Consider the following 15,312-nt stretch of genomic DNA (forward strand, 5'->3'; position numbering starts at 1 on the left):
ACGTGTGTCTTTATGAAAGAAAAATTTATATTCCTTTGGGTATATACCCAGTAATGGGATTGCTGAGTCGAACAGTAGTTCTGTTTTTAGTTCTTTGAGGAACTGTCACACCACTTTCCACAATGGTTGAACCAATTTACACTCCCACCAAAAGTGTGTAAGCATTCCTTTTCCTCCACAACCTTACCAGCACATGTTATTTTTTGACTTTTTAACAATTGCCATTCTGACTGGCATGAGATGGTATCTCACTGTAGTTTTGATTTGGATTCCTCTAATGATCAGTGATGTTGAGCTTTTTGTCATATGTTTGTTGGTCATATGTATGTCTTCTTTTGAAAAGTGTCTGTTCATGTCCTTTGCCCACTTTTTAATGGGGATCTTTGTTTTTTATTTCTTGTAAATTTGTTTAAGTTCCTTATAGATTCTGGATATTACATGTATGGTTTGCAAAAATTTTCTCCCATTCTGTAGATTGTCCATTTACTCTTCTAATAGTTCCTTTTGCTTTGCAGAAGCTCTCTAATTACAATAGATCCCATTTGTCAATTTTACTTTTGTTGCCATTGCAATTGGCATCTAAGAGAGGACTTTCTTTAAAAAACAAACAAACAAAAAAACCACGAAAATTAAGTTTCTCAGGAGTAACTGAGGGCCTACCATTTTGAAGAAGAGTAACAGTTTCAGTGCCAGTTAAAAAATAAAAATAAAATCCTACCAGGTGGTTAAGTCATTTGCACACTACTTGAAAACCAGCAGCAAGAATGAAAGTAGAGCCTTTTACCAAGAAAAGACCAGAGAGGAACAGAACAGTAGGCACATACATATCCTATACTTCAGTCCAGAAGCACTGAATTTATAAGTCCTCTGAGACCTTTCAAAAGCTGGAAGAAGAATCTAGGCTGGTAGTCTTCAGAGGATACTGTGTAGAGAACAAAGCTCTGATGGCATCAAATCAAGGGACCCACCCCTCCCACTAAGAGGTTGTAAGAAATCTCGGGAGAGACACCCTCACCACCAAATGGATCTTTCTGGGCATACATATAAAAATATCCTCGTTCCTAAGCCATCAAAATTCGTGCCTAAAGAGCTTTCATTATAAAAGAAGGTGAGTACACTTCTATCAGACTCACGGACTGGCTGCCTGCAGCCTACAATACTGAGAGCAAGGAGTCCACGCAGCACGGGATGTTTGATGAGTAACTCAGCAGCAAACCTAACCTCATGGTCAGAGCCTGCTGGTGTGCACGCCCCATCGTACAGAGAGACAGATGGAGGTGATGGAGCTAGGGATGGTTTCCAGTGCAGATGGGTGTGCTGGAAAGGTGGCTTGTTAATAATGTCACTGCTCCAAGCAACTTCTTGTCAGTAGTCAAACTTTCAGGATCATGGACTGGTGGCTTCTTGAAAAATGCTGCAGGACTGACATAATTCCTAGTGTAATTCCTGGTGTAGTTCCTGTAAAAAAAAAAAATCAGAAAATTCTTATAACACTCCAAAGGGCTATGGTAAGGCCAGTGGTGTGAAGTGACTAACATTTCGTGAAATTTTACAGCCGGGCAAGGTGGCTCATGCCTGTAATCCCAGCACTTCGAGAGGGTGAGGCAGATGGATCACTTATGCTCAGGAGTTTGAGACCAGTCTGGGCAACATGGTGAACCCCAAACCCCCATCTCTGCAAAAAATACAAAAATTATCCAGGTATGGTGGCACACATCTGTAGTCCCAGCTACTCAGGAGGCTGAGGTGGGAGGATGGTTTGACCCCAGGGGTGGAGGTTGCAGTGAGCTGTGATTGTACCACTGCACTCCAGCCTAGGCAACAGAGTGAGACCCTGTATCAAACAAACAAACAAACAAACAAACAAAATGTACATCATGTCTTGCAATATTTATACTGTTCCAATAATCAGTTTTTTTAGAGTTGATATTCACATTAGCCGTGCCTTTTTTCTTTACATTTTGGTAAAAACAAACAATCCTAAAACTCTTTTTTATAAAATCTTTTGCTAAGAAGATTTTCCTTGGATGCTGCAAAATAATTTTTGATGTGAGAAAAACCAAGTTTGTAGCTTATTGTAGGACAGGTTCATTTTCAGCCAGGGTATCAGGACAGAGCATTGAAATTTCTTACATGAGGTCAGGTGATCTTTACTAAAAATGTGATTAGTGAGAAACCAAATAGGATGATTAATTTGGACATTGTTGGAATTTGACAATGTAATTACACATTAGCTTTTTTCCCTCAGACTGACACAGAGTATACTCTTACAAAATAATATATTTTTCAAATAACACAAATCACAATAAACATTTTAAATGTCTTCCTGGGATAAGCCATGATGAGTAAGTGTGTTTCTAAGACATTTCTTCCTGAGAAAGTTGACAATGAGTATGACAATAACTTGCAACTATTTTATTGAATGTACAAAATGAACAAAACTTGGAGTTTCTAGAATTGTTCAAAGTGGAGCTTCCTTTTGTCAAAAATTAGGCCAACATGGGCAGATCACAAGGTCAAGAGATGGAGACATTCCTGGACAACATGGTGAAACCCAGTCTCTACTAAAAGTACAAAACTTAGCTGGGCATGGTGGTGCACACCTGTAGTCCCAGCTACGTGGGAGGCTGGGGCAGGAGAATCACTTGAACCCCAGAGATGGAGGTTGCAGTGAGCCGAGATCGCACCACTCGCACTCCAGCCTGATGACAGAGTAAGACGCCATCTCAAAAAAAAAAAATAGATAAATGCTGGTATACGTGTATTATTAGTAAATTGTAAAATATGTTCCATAGTTTTCCTTTTTCTGCCCATGCTTTCCTGTTTCTGCTACTACCAACCTGAACAAGTGGGTAGTCCTAATAGAATGCTAGGTAGAGGGCCATTTATGTCCTTAAGGAAAAGGAAAACCTTAGCTTGAAAATGCTAGAAACTGTGTAAAAAGGATAAGTCCTTATAATTTTGGTGGAGGGTTCATGTAGACCAAGCACTCATTGGGATGTAAATGTAATGCTCTAACCAAATGAGTCAGTCATTTAAAAATAATATTTTATTTATGTCATCTTTATTTATATACATTATATTAATATTTATATATTTATATTTAATAATTATAATTATTTATATATAATATTAAATATAAATATAAATATTTATATTTATGTCACCTCCAAATTTATGTCACCTTTCTGCTGTTAAAAAAAAATGGTTGGGAAAATGCAGGGAGGCTGTACACTATATAAGTCCAAAATCACCAAGGAAAATGCTGCCAGATGAGCTAGATAGTTGAAAGTGAATTAAACTGTGAGGTGCAATTAAAAGTCACAATGAACATATTTGGATTTTTGCTTACTTGAAGACTACCTCAGCTCAGAAGAGGTTAGCTTCAATAAACCCAGTAGAATATGGTTGCTGTTAAAGCTAGAGAAGACAGATATCTACCTGATTTTATTGCTGTAAATATCTCTTTTTTCTACCTGCTTTGCCCTCTGTTAAAATCAGTAGGCAGTGATTCTAAAGACCTAAGTTCAAGTCCCTCTTTTATCACATGTATGACCTTGAGTGTTTTTTGAGCTCTAGGAGTTTCAATAATCTCACCTTTAAGAGTCTTGAGATCATTGGAAGGAAAAAGTGAGATAATGGAAATTGTATATCTTTGGTATCTGTAAAGCACTATGCATATACAGATTGCCTGTTATTGCCATTAATATCAAAATTCAGGGTTAAGGTGTTTGTCCCTAGAAGAGGCTGTTATGTGCATAATGTACATAGTAGTATTGATACATTACTGTGTTAGTATCGATGAGGGTGGACCCTTAAAACCTGTAGAAATGATTCAATTTTATTAAGTAATATTGGCTGAACACTTTCTATATACTAGACATCATAGCAGGCAAGCAAACATATAGATGACACTTAGTCACCAAGCTTAACCTGTGAGATAGTACCCTTATCCCCATTTTACAGATTAAAATGCAAGTATTCTGAGAGGCTATTTGCTCAAAGCTACTTAAATAGTAGATTTTAACAGGAAATGTCTACAGCTGGAGGTGCCACAAGAAAGTGACAAAATTAAACTGGATACCTAAAGGCAGGCTACACAATCTAACCAACACGGGAGTAATAAGGTGACAATAGAATAGCATATTTTAAAATTGATCTCATTCTATTTAGGTATAGGACAAATGACAGAAATATTGCTCCCATCTCCAGCTCTGCTTAAAAATTAATGCTGGTAGACAAAGCCACCTCCTAGGGACTGGGTAGGATCACCAGAAGGAAAAGAAAAAATCTCTCTAAATTATAGTCATGCTCCATACTAGATATTTGCTGGGGGTGACTGCAGCCAGTCTGTGGGGTTTATGTTGCATGCTTCAGAAACACAGGGCTTGCAAGCAAAAGTTTAAAAAAAAAACTTAACTAAACATAACCTACTAGGGCATTTGATCAGGCTGTAAGACTAATAGACTTCTTTTTTAAAAGAAAAAATGTTGACATATTTTTCTTTCACCTAATCTTTGATTGCCTTTAAGGTGGCAGGGAAGGGGTGATGTTGGAAGTGAGAGCAAAGTGATGAAGGAAAGCAGCCTGAGTCTGTCTTTCAAATATTGCTGCTAATCTGCTCCCTGCTGCCAGTCCTGCCACTCAGCAGAATTCGAGGGGCTGGAACAAGTGCAATGGAGAGTGAGAAAAGGGAGAAGGGAAGGAAAAAGAGAGAACGAAGAAACTGATGTTGTGTTGGAGGAACAGAGAACAGCAAGACCTTGTTTGTAGCAGCAGAATTCTCAATATACTCCCCCCAAAATCCCCAATTTAATCATATTTCAACTCAGTGTGAATCTATTTATGTAGGAATGTAGGTATATAGAGATGCATCTATCATCTATCTGTCATTTATATTGGCTATTTATTTATCAATTATAAGTGACTTTTCACTGAGGTCATTTGGGCTTATTATTTTTCTTTATATTTAAACATTTCTTTCCAAGCAAGTTAGGTACACATCCATAAACATGCAATAGGCAGACACACTGACACACACTCTAGATGATAAATGAATCAGATAAATCTATTTATAAATAGTTATCGATCTGCTGCTCTCTGCAGTGTTGCCACTTCACATAGTAGAGCCAAATGATCTATTTTGCCTTTGGACCTTTGGTTTAGCTGAAAGATGACTACAGTGGTGTGTTGCTAGAAGGTAGCCCATTGGGTCTTTGTCTTTAGGACACTGAAGAATAGGAAATAACACCTGGGTGAGCTAGAATCATACTCTTATTTAGGTGCAGAATGCTCATTCCTAGTTCATCTGCAAGGCTCATGGCTGGGATAAATCATCAGACAGCAGTCTTAACTAGGGAAGAACAGCCCAGCAAGTAACACACACAGCCAGTAAGCTGCCAGCTTATTGACAGCCAGTGCAGTGGATTTCATATTCTATAGGGATGTCAGCTTCCAGAGAGTTCAAACAGAAGCCCTAGTGAAGGCAAACTCCAAGACAGTAATTTTGCCTGTCAGGAATGCTATGCCAGATGGATTTAGCAGTGGCCTGACATGTCCAGACTCTAAAGGACATTTTGAAAGGATTGGAAAATCATCCAGTCTTCCTTTTCCAGCCATTGTCAGCCATCCCCACCCATCAGAAACCACGGCCTTAAAATCAGGAAGGTCTTAGCAGTAGAATAAAGGGTCACAGGAAGAGAAATTTCCATGTGGTAGCGGCAGCCTTTACTCACTTCAAGTTAGCTATCTTCATTTTGTACCAGAATTCCCTTACCCCTCTAAGTGCTCCTTTTGGCAGGCAAATCCACTCTCACCTAAGCTCACAAGATATTCCACCATAAATTTGTATATAATGCATAGATTTCTAGAAACCGCTTTTGTCTAAAAGGGGCTGGAAACAAACAAGAAAAGTCTTCCAAATGAAAAGAAAGGGATAATTGCCCTGCACTAAAACTTATATTCACCCTACAAATACAGAAGATATCCTTAGTTTCTTTTACCACCTTGATCATATTTGAGAGAGAGTGAGAGTATTTAAAGTGCTTGACTATTAAAAGCAATTAATAAAATTGCAGTGAACAGCCTTGCTTCCCTAGAGTTATTATTGACTTAAAGCTTTTACTTCACTGTGATTAGCAAATAAGAATAACTGTATAAACAGCAATAAAATGGATTTTTCTTCCCTCATAAAGAGAAATTGTCAAATTGTCATACAGATGGCAACTTAGTGGAGTGATTGTGATTGTCCTAGACTGTTTTTTTTTGTTTTTGTTTTTGTTTTTGTTTTTTTTAGAGACAGTCTCGCTCTGTCACCCAGGCTGGAGTGCAGTGGCACGATCTTGGCTCACTGCAACATCTGTCCCCCAGGTTCAAGCAATTCTCCTGCCTCAGCCTCCCGAGTAGCTGGGATTACAGGCACATGCCGCCATGCCTGGCTAATTGTGTGTGTGTGTGTGTGTGTGTGTGTGTCTGTGTGTGTATGTTTTAGTAGAGATGGGGTTTCACCGTGTTGCCCAGGCTGGTCTCGAACTACTGAGCTCAGGCAATCCACCCGCCTTGGCCTCCCAAAGTGCTGATATTACAGGAGTGAGCCACTGTGCCCAGCCTTGTCCTAGACTCTTTATGTAAAGTATCTGCCTTAATCAAATCAACCAAGTTCTGCAAACATGATCTATCTACTTGAATTTGGAGGCCATTTTCTAATATAGAAACTTCAATATAATGACTGTAGTTGTTATAAAGCATTGCCAATATATCTATAAAGGAGGTGTTTTTTTAATTTTCCTATGCAGGTTTTGAGTAGATAGAAACATAGTCAGAAAATAGGTAGATGGGCATTGGTAGAGATATAGATATTGCTAGATGGAGTGATAACAATTTCTCATATTTTACATGCCATTAGTATGTAGGCCATATATTTGAATCTGGAACAATCAAGTGAGACTATTTGTAACATCAGCCCTGAACACCAGCAGCATTCTATCCTCCCCTTTGCAATTACCCACTCTGGCCTTTCTTATAAGGCATAAGCAGTATCATATATTCTCATTCAAATCTTGCCTTCTTAGAATTTAAACCCTGGAGGATAACAACCTTTTCCCCAAGAGGGCCAGAGGGAGATATGGCAAAAATGTCATGTCACTTCAGGAATTCCATCAAATGGCCCAACTTCAGAGCAGAGGTATTCTAATCTTGATACTGTCTAAGCAACCAAGTCCTAAAATGTCCAGTTTGCTGAGAACCATCTTTGCATTTACTTACTATGAATATTTTATTCATGTATTTATTTTTAATGATTGACCCACTGTTCTGTACCTGCATGGAGTCAATGTTAGTTTGTAAATTCCTATAGGTCAGAGAATATGTTATTTTAACTCTATCTTATCCCCATCTCATCTTTCAATTTTGTATTTAAAGAATGAGTACTTAATAAATAATGCTGTCAATGGGTTCAGTAAAATACCTTACTAAGCTTTTGGAGCACACTATATTCTTCTACCTTAGCTAACTGCCAATACATTAAACTCTCTTTTTATTTATCTTGAATTGATCATTTCCCCCCATTTCCCATAGCAATCCAAACCCTCACAGAAATAAAATACTTAGCAAAAGGCTTGCTAATAGCAAGGGCCCAATATATGTTAATCAGCCTTTTGAGGTGGTATCCAGTTCTTGGACTTTAGATTCTGTCATTTCTATATTATAAACCTGACCATATCACTCTTGGTCGTTTGAGTTTGGGCAAGTCATTTAATCTATCTACAGATAATAGTACATTTTTCATAGCCTTTGCTATGAATTAATGCATGTAAAGCACTTAGCATAGTTCTTGCCACATAACACAAACTTAAAAAAAAAAATTACCATTCTAATTACTTTTGTCAGGTCATTTGACACTGGCACTCCCTTTGGAGACTCATGCAAACTTTGCCCTTTCTTGGTGCAACCTGGGCTCTTTGCTCTCTTTCTGCCTACGTCCACCCACTGTTACTCTGCTGCACATATTTTCCTTCCTCCCCTGACTCTTTAAAGGTGAATATGCTTCAAAGTTTCTGATCTGAGAATATTATGACTTTTACAATACATTCTAGACTTAGACTATCTCATTTACTCTCAAAAGTTTGCACTTCTATTTCATCACTTCAGTGTATGGCATTGCCTCATAATTTTCAGAGTAAAAAAAGAGGCCATAAGGCAGGAATGCCTTCATCTTGCCACTATCAAATCTCTAAACCCACCTGTATCTGTCCTGTCCTCGTTGTTTCACCTCTTTTGCAACATAGGATGCATCTTTCCTACAAAAACAAAGGCCGATTCCTTCACCTTTACCCCAGATTACCCACTTTACCCGTGTACCTCAGCTTCAGCCTGGTGAGGACTTTTGTCATACCTGTTTTCCTCTCTTTTCCTACTTAGTCTCTCCCTTTCTGAATTCTTCCCCTAGGCATTCAGTATGTTTAACAGTTCCTATATGTAAAACCACATGCAACAATAAGAATGCCTTCCATTTTGCCCACATCTTTCTGTTACTGCTCTAATTTTTTTTCTCCCCTTTACAATCAAGCTTCCAAAGCATTGTCCATGTGCTGTCAATCAAGCTTCCAGAAAGCATTGTCCATCTGCTGTCTTCTCTACTTTCTCATTTCCCTTTCACTCTTCAAGGCAATTCAGTCTGGCTGTGAGTCCCACTACAGCAAAACTATTTTCTTTAGAGTCGCCTGTGATATCCATGATTTTATAGCTCATATGTGTTATTCTGCACTCATCTTTCTTGACTTACTGGAATTATGTAAAATAATGGCCTGCATTACTGGTCTTTTATGACACCAGACTCTCTTGGTTTTCTCTTCCAGATAATTCTAAGTCCACGTTGATTATTATCACCTTGCTCTCTACCCTATATCTAAATGTTGGTGTTCCACAAGTCTTAGTTCAACTATCTCTTCTCACACTTCCATCTTGTCATAACAATCTCACCAATTGGCATGGCTTTAAATACTTCCTGTGTACTAGATCTCTATATGTGTGTGTGCGTATATGTCTAAATGTATATCTCCATAACTGCCACAGCCTGTATTCTCAGCTTCAGAAACTTGATAAGCTACACACATATTATCTCCAATTGGAATTGCTATAGGCATCATAAACTTCCATCTTCAGAAACTGAGCTTTAAATATTCTTAAATTGTCCCAGTCTGTGACAGTGGCACGTCCATCTACTTAGTTGGGACTAGAAAAAGTCCATTCAATGGTTCACATGAAAGTCATCTCTCATCCCTCTTTCTCTCTTACTTTCCATCTTGATTCATCACCAACTCTTTCAACTTTGCTTCTGCTTTTCTTTCCCACCACCATCATGCTAATCTAATCCCCATCATTGCTCTTTGGTATTATTGATATAATCTCCTAATTAGCTATGTCCTTTTTTGACCACATTATCCATCCTACCTCCTAGTAGCCACAATAAAATTCAAATTTTACCATGTCACTTATCTGCCTAAAATTTATCTATAAATTGTCACTGTTTAAAATAAATTCTAAAATCCTTTGCATAGCTTTAAAAGCCTTATATGGTCTGGTCGCTGACTCTTTACAATTTTATCTCAAACTTTGTCTTCTTTTTATTCTCTAAGTTTCAGCCGCTCTCATCTTTTTTAGTTCCATGAATACTGGCATGCTTTCTCTAATCTCATACATCCAACATCCTTAACTTGCATAACTCCTTCTCATTCTTCAGATCGCTGCTTAACTTAAACATCTTCAGAAAAAGCTTTACTAAGCCGGGCATGGTGGCTCACACTTGTAATCCCAGCACTTTGGGAGGCCAAGGCAAGTGGATCACTTGAGGTCAGGAGTTCGAGACTAGCCTGGCTAACATGGTGAATGAAACCCTGCCTCTACTAAAAATATAAAAATTAAGCCAGGTGCAGTGGCTCACGCCTGTAATCCCAGGACTTTGGGAGGCCGAGGCAGGCAGATCATGAGGTCAGGGGTTCGAGACCAGCCTGACCAACATGGTGAAATCCCGTCTCTACTAAAAATACAAAAATTAGCCGGGCGTGTGGTGCATGCCTGTAATCCTAGCTACTCAGGAGGCTGAGGCAGGAGAATCGCTTGAACCCAGGAGGCAGAGGTTGCAGTGAGCTGAGATTGCACCACTGCACTCCAGCCTTGGCGACCTGGCTCTGCCTGTATGGCTCTGTCTGCATCCTAGCCGTATGACTATTTTCAAACTGCAAAACTTCCATGTGCCTCAATGTAAAAGGAGAATAATAATAATAACTGCATATGAGACTATGATGAGGGTTAAAAGAGTTAATATACATTACACATGTAGAACTGAGCTTGCACATACTAAGCACTCAATAAATGTTAGCTACTATTATTACATTGTTACCACTAATTTTCTAAAAATTCAGATGAAATCATATCACTTCATGTTCATGCCTCCCCATTTCTAACAACAATAACAAAAAATTCTCAGACTCCTTTTTAAGATATCTAGCAATCTGGACTCAACCTACCTTTATCATTACTCAGCTCAACCTTCTTCAACTCCTGCACTACAAACATCCCCAATTAATTCAGTGTTCCTAAATCACAACATACACTTTCATGCTTCCATGCCTTTGATTATGCTGTTCTTTCAACTTGGAATGCCTGCTTCATGTCTCAAACACTTGTAAATTCAAACCCAAGATTATTTTCACAATGTCATCCCCAAGCCTGTTACTTAGAATTAATTACTTTCTTGTATCTCCTATAGAGCCTGTGCCTCTACTGAGCACTAACTTTAGTTTACCTTACACTATCGATAATTGCATACATTTCTGCCTCCTTGCCCCAGTCCCTCACCAACTAACCCCAGTGATGCAATTTGTTTGAAATTTCCATGTCAGTAGCAACTATATCCTCAACACCTTCCTTTAACATACAGTATCTAGCAGGTGGTATCGAGCAAACAGACCATCCAATGGCAAACACTCAAAAGTTATTTGTTGACTTGAATTGGGAAAGAATTGAGTAGTTTAAGGTTATGACAAAAATAAGACCTTTTTTCTTTTCAGAGATACTACCTAGCTGGCATAATGATAGAATTGAATTTATTATTGATGCTATTGCCAAATGCTTAATTATAACTTGTATCAGTGGGAAAAAAAATTAAGCAGTCTGTTACTTATGATGGCTCACACTTGTAATCCCAGCACTTTGGGAGGCCGAGGCAGGTGGATTACTTGAGCTCAGGAGTTCAAGACCAGCCTGGCTAACATGGTGAAACCCTATCTCTACTAAAAATACAAAAAAGTAGCTGGGCATGGTGGCGTGCACCTGTAATCCCAGCTACCTGAGGGACTGAGACAGGAGAATCACTTGAACCCGGGAGGTGGAAGTTGCAGTGAGCCAAGATCTCGCCACTGCACTCCAGTGTAGGCAACAAGAGTGAGACTTCGTCTCAAAAAAAGAAAAAAAAAAAAAAAAGAAAATAATCTTACTTCACGAGATTCAGCTTATCAGTAAACTGTTTCCCTACAATAAACACCAGGAATGTGATAGCAACCATTTAAGCATTTTATATTTAAAGAGTGACAAAGTAATCTGAACCCATTTTTTTCCCCAAAATAAAAAATATTGTGGTTTTCACTTCCCTACATGATCTCTCTGTTTACCAAATTTCAGAACAGTGAGAGGTTTGAATTTTTCTTTTTACAGTCAAATTATTAACGTTAGAAAATGCAATATCTTCAGGGGATAGTAATGGACTCCTGAACAAAAATGTAAAATTGCCTAGAGATGTAATGTCAGTTAACTAGAAGTTTTTATTTCCCTTCCAAACTGCAATCTGGCTTCTATATGAAACAGGATCCTTTGTCTTTTTGGCAGCCTCTTTGGCTGAACTGAGATCTAAACATCCAGCGTTCCTTTCAAACAGTTCAACAAGGCCAGGAAAGAAAATCGTGCTGACCAGTACACCTATTCCAAGACCTGGGATGCTTGATTTTTAGACCTAATATCAGTCCAGTCAGGGTATCTCATGGCTAGGATCTCATCTCATTATTTTTTCAATTCATATTGGATTCACTGTTAAGCTATTTTCAGTCATGCACATTGACCTAGATTCTCCCACAGTGTAAGCTACTCCCCAGGAGTATGCTAGGTACTTGAGGAAACTGCATTAACACTTTCAGGGATGCTATAATAATGGGTTTCCTGGTGCCTGAAAAGAGCTGCCTCACAGGATATTAAATGATACCTTCATATACGGAAGAGGATTTATACAACTTCTATAACTATCTGCTGTGCAAACCAGGGGAAACCCAGAAACCAAGAGAAAATGCTTACTAAATAGAAGGAAAACAAATATTTAGATAATAGATTTTTTAAATCTTCTAATAGAAATTACAGTGTACAATTATCAGCTGGCTTCTAATTATAGGAAGGTTTTTGACCCAATACCAAGGTTACTAGAAAATTAAAGTGCTATTTTAAAGATAAATGATGACTTTGCCCTGGAGGCTCCTTCTCGCAGTCTCTGCCATTGAATCTAACTCAACGTTCTGTGATCCTTTAGAGACAGTACTTTATTTTCTACCAATTGAGCCTTTAAGGAGGTATCTCTTTAACTACATTGTTAATTTGTAGAGAAATTTAACTCAAACTAGCTTCAGCAAGAGTAGCCAATTGTTCTTGGCTCTTGAAACTGAAAAGTCCAGGGATAGATGTTTGAGGAATGGCTGGATCCAGGGTATCAAATGATACCACCCAGCTCATTTAATCTTTCCAGTGTTTCACTCTTTCTCCATTTCTGCACCTCTCAGCTCTTTCTTCTGTGTTTGACTTCCTTCTCCGGGGACTTCTTTCTTCATTAATGGTGGCACTTGGACTTCCCCAGGCATACCAGCTCAGCAAATCGGCAGAAATAGTGTTTCAGTAAAAGTCCCAACAGTGAATCTCATTGGACTGGCGTGGGTCTTTTTACCTTCAACATTTTACCCATTCACTCACCTCTACATTGGATAGCCTGAGAGATTGTAAAGCACGGTGGTTAGGAACATGCACTATAGAAGCCACCATGCCTGAGGAATAACCTGACTCTGCCTCTTCCTGACCATGCTACTGTCTATCCTGGAATAAATCAGTGTAGCCAGAGGTCGTACTGCCCATGTTGTCAAGGCCTGCATTATGTCCCCACTCTGGCCAGGTGAAGGTGGAAGTAAGGTCAGTTCCACCCGCTTCGAGATCAGTGAAGGGAACAAAAACAAGAAGCTGTTCTAAGAAAATTAGCAGGCATAAACCACCAATGTCTATTAAACTGATACATGAAAAATAATTAGCATACATCTTATGGTTAAATACAGAACAAGGGCTAACACAGATGTGGGAGGTACCTACACCACAGCTCTTCTCAGACTGCATTGTTGTTACTTGTTTACAAGTGAGTCTCCCTCAGTAAACCTGAAGCCTCTCAAGGTCAGGGGCTGTTTCTGGTGAAACAAGGAGTAACTAGCCTGTGGAGAGATTTAGTGAATCTTTCCTGAATAAGGCAGAAATGGCTCCAGCTTTAAACAAAATACTTTCCACAATATATTTGCAAATATATTTGCACATTTTATTTCACTCACGAGAAAATACACGGCTGTAGTTACTTAGAAAGAGACTCTATTTCAGTAGAATTTACCAACTTCCACATTGTCTTAAAAAAGAAAACTGATGGAGATTGACACCACTGTCTTTGAGTTTACTGCCCATTATAGTACTTTAAATAAATACTGGTGAGGGAACTATGGAGATGAATTAGAACTTGAATTAAGCTAAGGTTGTTGATGGTTCAAATTTATTACCATCAAAAAAAGCTGTTTACTTGCTTCTTTGAAATATGCCAGTGGGTTTAACCCTGTCCCTAAGCTAAAATTTGTTCTCCTCTCTTCACTAGAATCTCTTTGAGCCAGGAACAGAGGCATACACAGAGGTCCATGATGAGACTTGAACTTGCAGTTTTTGTGGCATCCAGTTTTTATGCCTCCAACATAAATTCACTGTCTGGGATTATCAATTCATGTTACAGCTTAACTTCTTTTTAAAAATGACCAAACAAAAGCTTCAATAAATATCTGGTTCAGAAATAGACAAGACAGAAGCAAAATGCACTCTTCTGATGGTGTATAAACTCTTGTAAGCCTTGGAAGAGGTTATTTGCTAAATGTCTAAAAGAGTTAATGATCTTCCAAAAGGGAATAAAGATCAAACCTAGTGTCCTCCAAGCAGCACTAATGGCCCAGTACACTAAATCTTATACTCTTCTCTAAGTGATTTCAGTCTTTTTCCTTGCCCTATTGAAAGCAAAATTCTACCCCTTATAAGGGACAAAAGAGGAAACTACTTTTAGACTGCATTAAAACCATATGCTGCTCAGGAAATTCAGCATTAGCAAGCAGTAAATTACACTTTGAATTTGCTTGTTGTTTCTGGATGTTGCCACGAACATACTACAGTATGTGATAACACTTAGTGGCTACATACCCTATCCATGCCATTTGGAAAATATGTATTGCATTAATGGTGGACTTCAGTTTCAACTCAGTCTTCCCATCTGCCCCCCATAAGCTGGTTTAGATCATAACACATAATTTCCTAAGTATGACTAATAAGCACTTTAGTGCAAATTCATGTAGATTCTACCCTCCCTCCATTTTGCGAGGTAAAATGAAAGAGATTTTTTTTCAGCCTAACTCCCACTGCCCATTAAAGTTGTGTATATAAATAAGCCAGGTTATCTTTTTCCTTGTGAGAAATGCTGTTTTATCTAACAGTCGCTTTCCTAGGAGTTCAGTACTCCACTACTCTAAATTAGGACACTTTATCTTAAGGCTTCATAATCTTACGAGACTATAATTGGAAAGTTTATAAAAAAAAAAAATCCTGCTTTGTAAGCTTGGCAGCTGAGATAGAAGGAGGGAATGAGAAGGGCTACAGCAGAATTACACCATCACTGCTACCCTGACTCCGCTTGACAGAGCCGTTTAATATTTTGACAAGACAAAATATAAAGCAGCATTTTATTCTGTAGAGACTTCACTAGACACAAGCATGGAAGTGCTTGTGATCAATAAAGTTTGCGGTGGAGAGTGATTTATTTACAGCAGGGTATTATGTAGAGAAAGAGCTGTGATATTTCCACAGGCTTTGACGGCATAATGGGCCCCTCTCAATCCTTACATGGAAGGGTTAGATTGTCATGGTTGCTCAGGCAGTATTCAAAACGTTATCTGATCAGCCTTAAAGACTTCAGAACGAGACAGATGATTAGTTACC

This window comes from Gorilla gorilla, chromosome 11, assembly GCF_029281585.2.
Source record: "Gorilla gorilla gorilla isolate KB3781 chromosome 11, NHGRI_mGorGor1-v2.1_pri, whole genome shotgun sequence".
In the NCBI taxonomy this organism is placed as follows: Eukaryota; Metazoa; Chordata; class Mammalia; order Primates; family Hominidae; genus Gorilla; species Gorilla gorilla.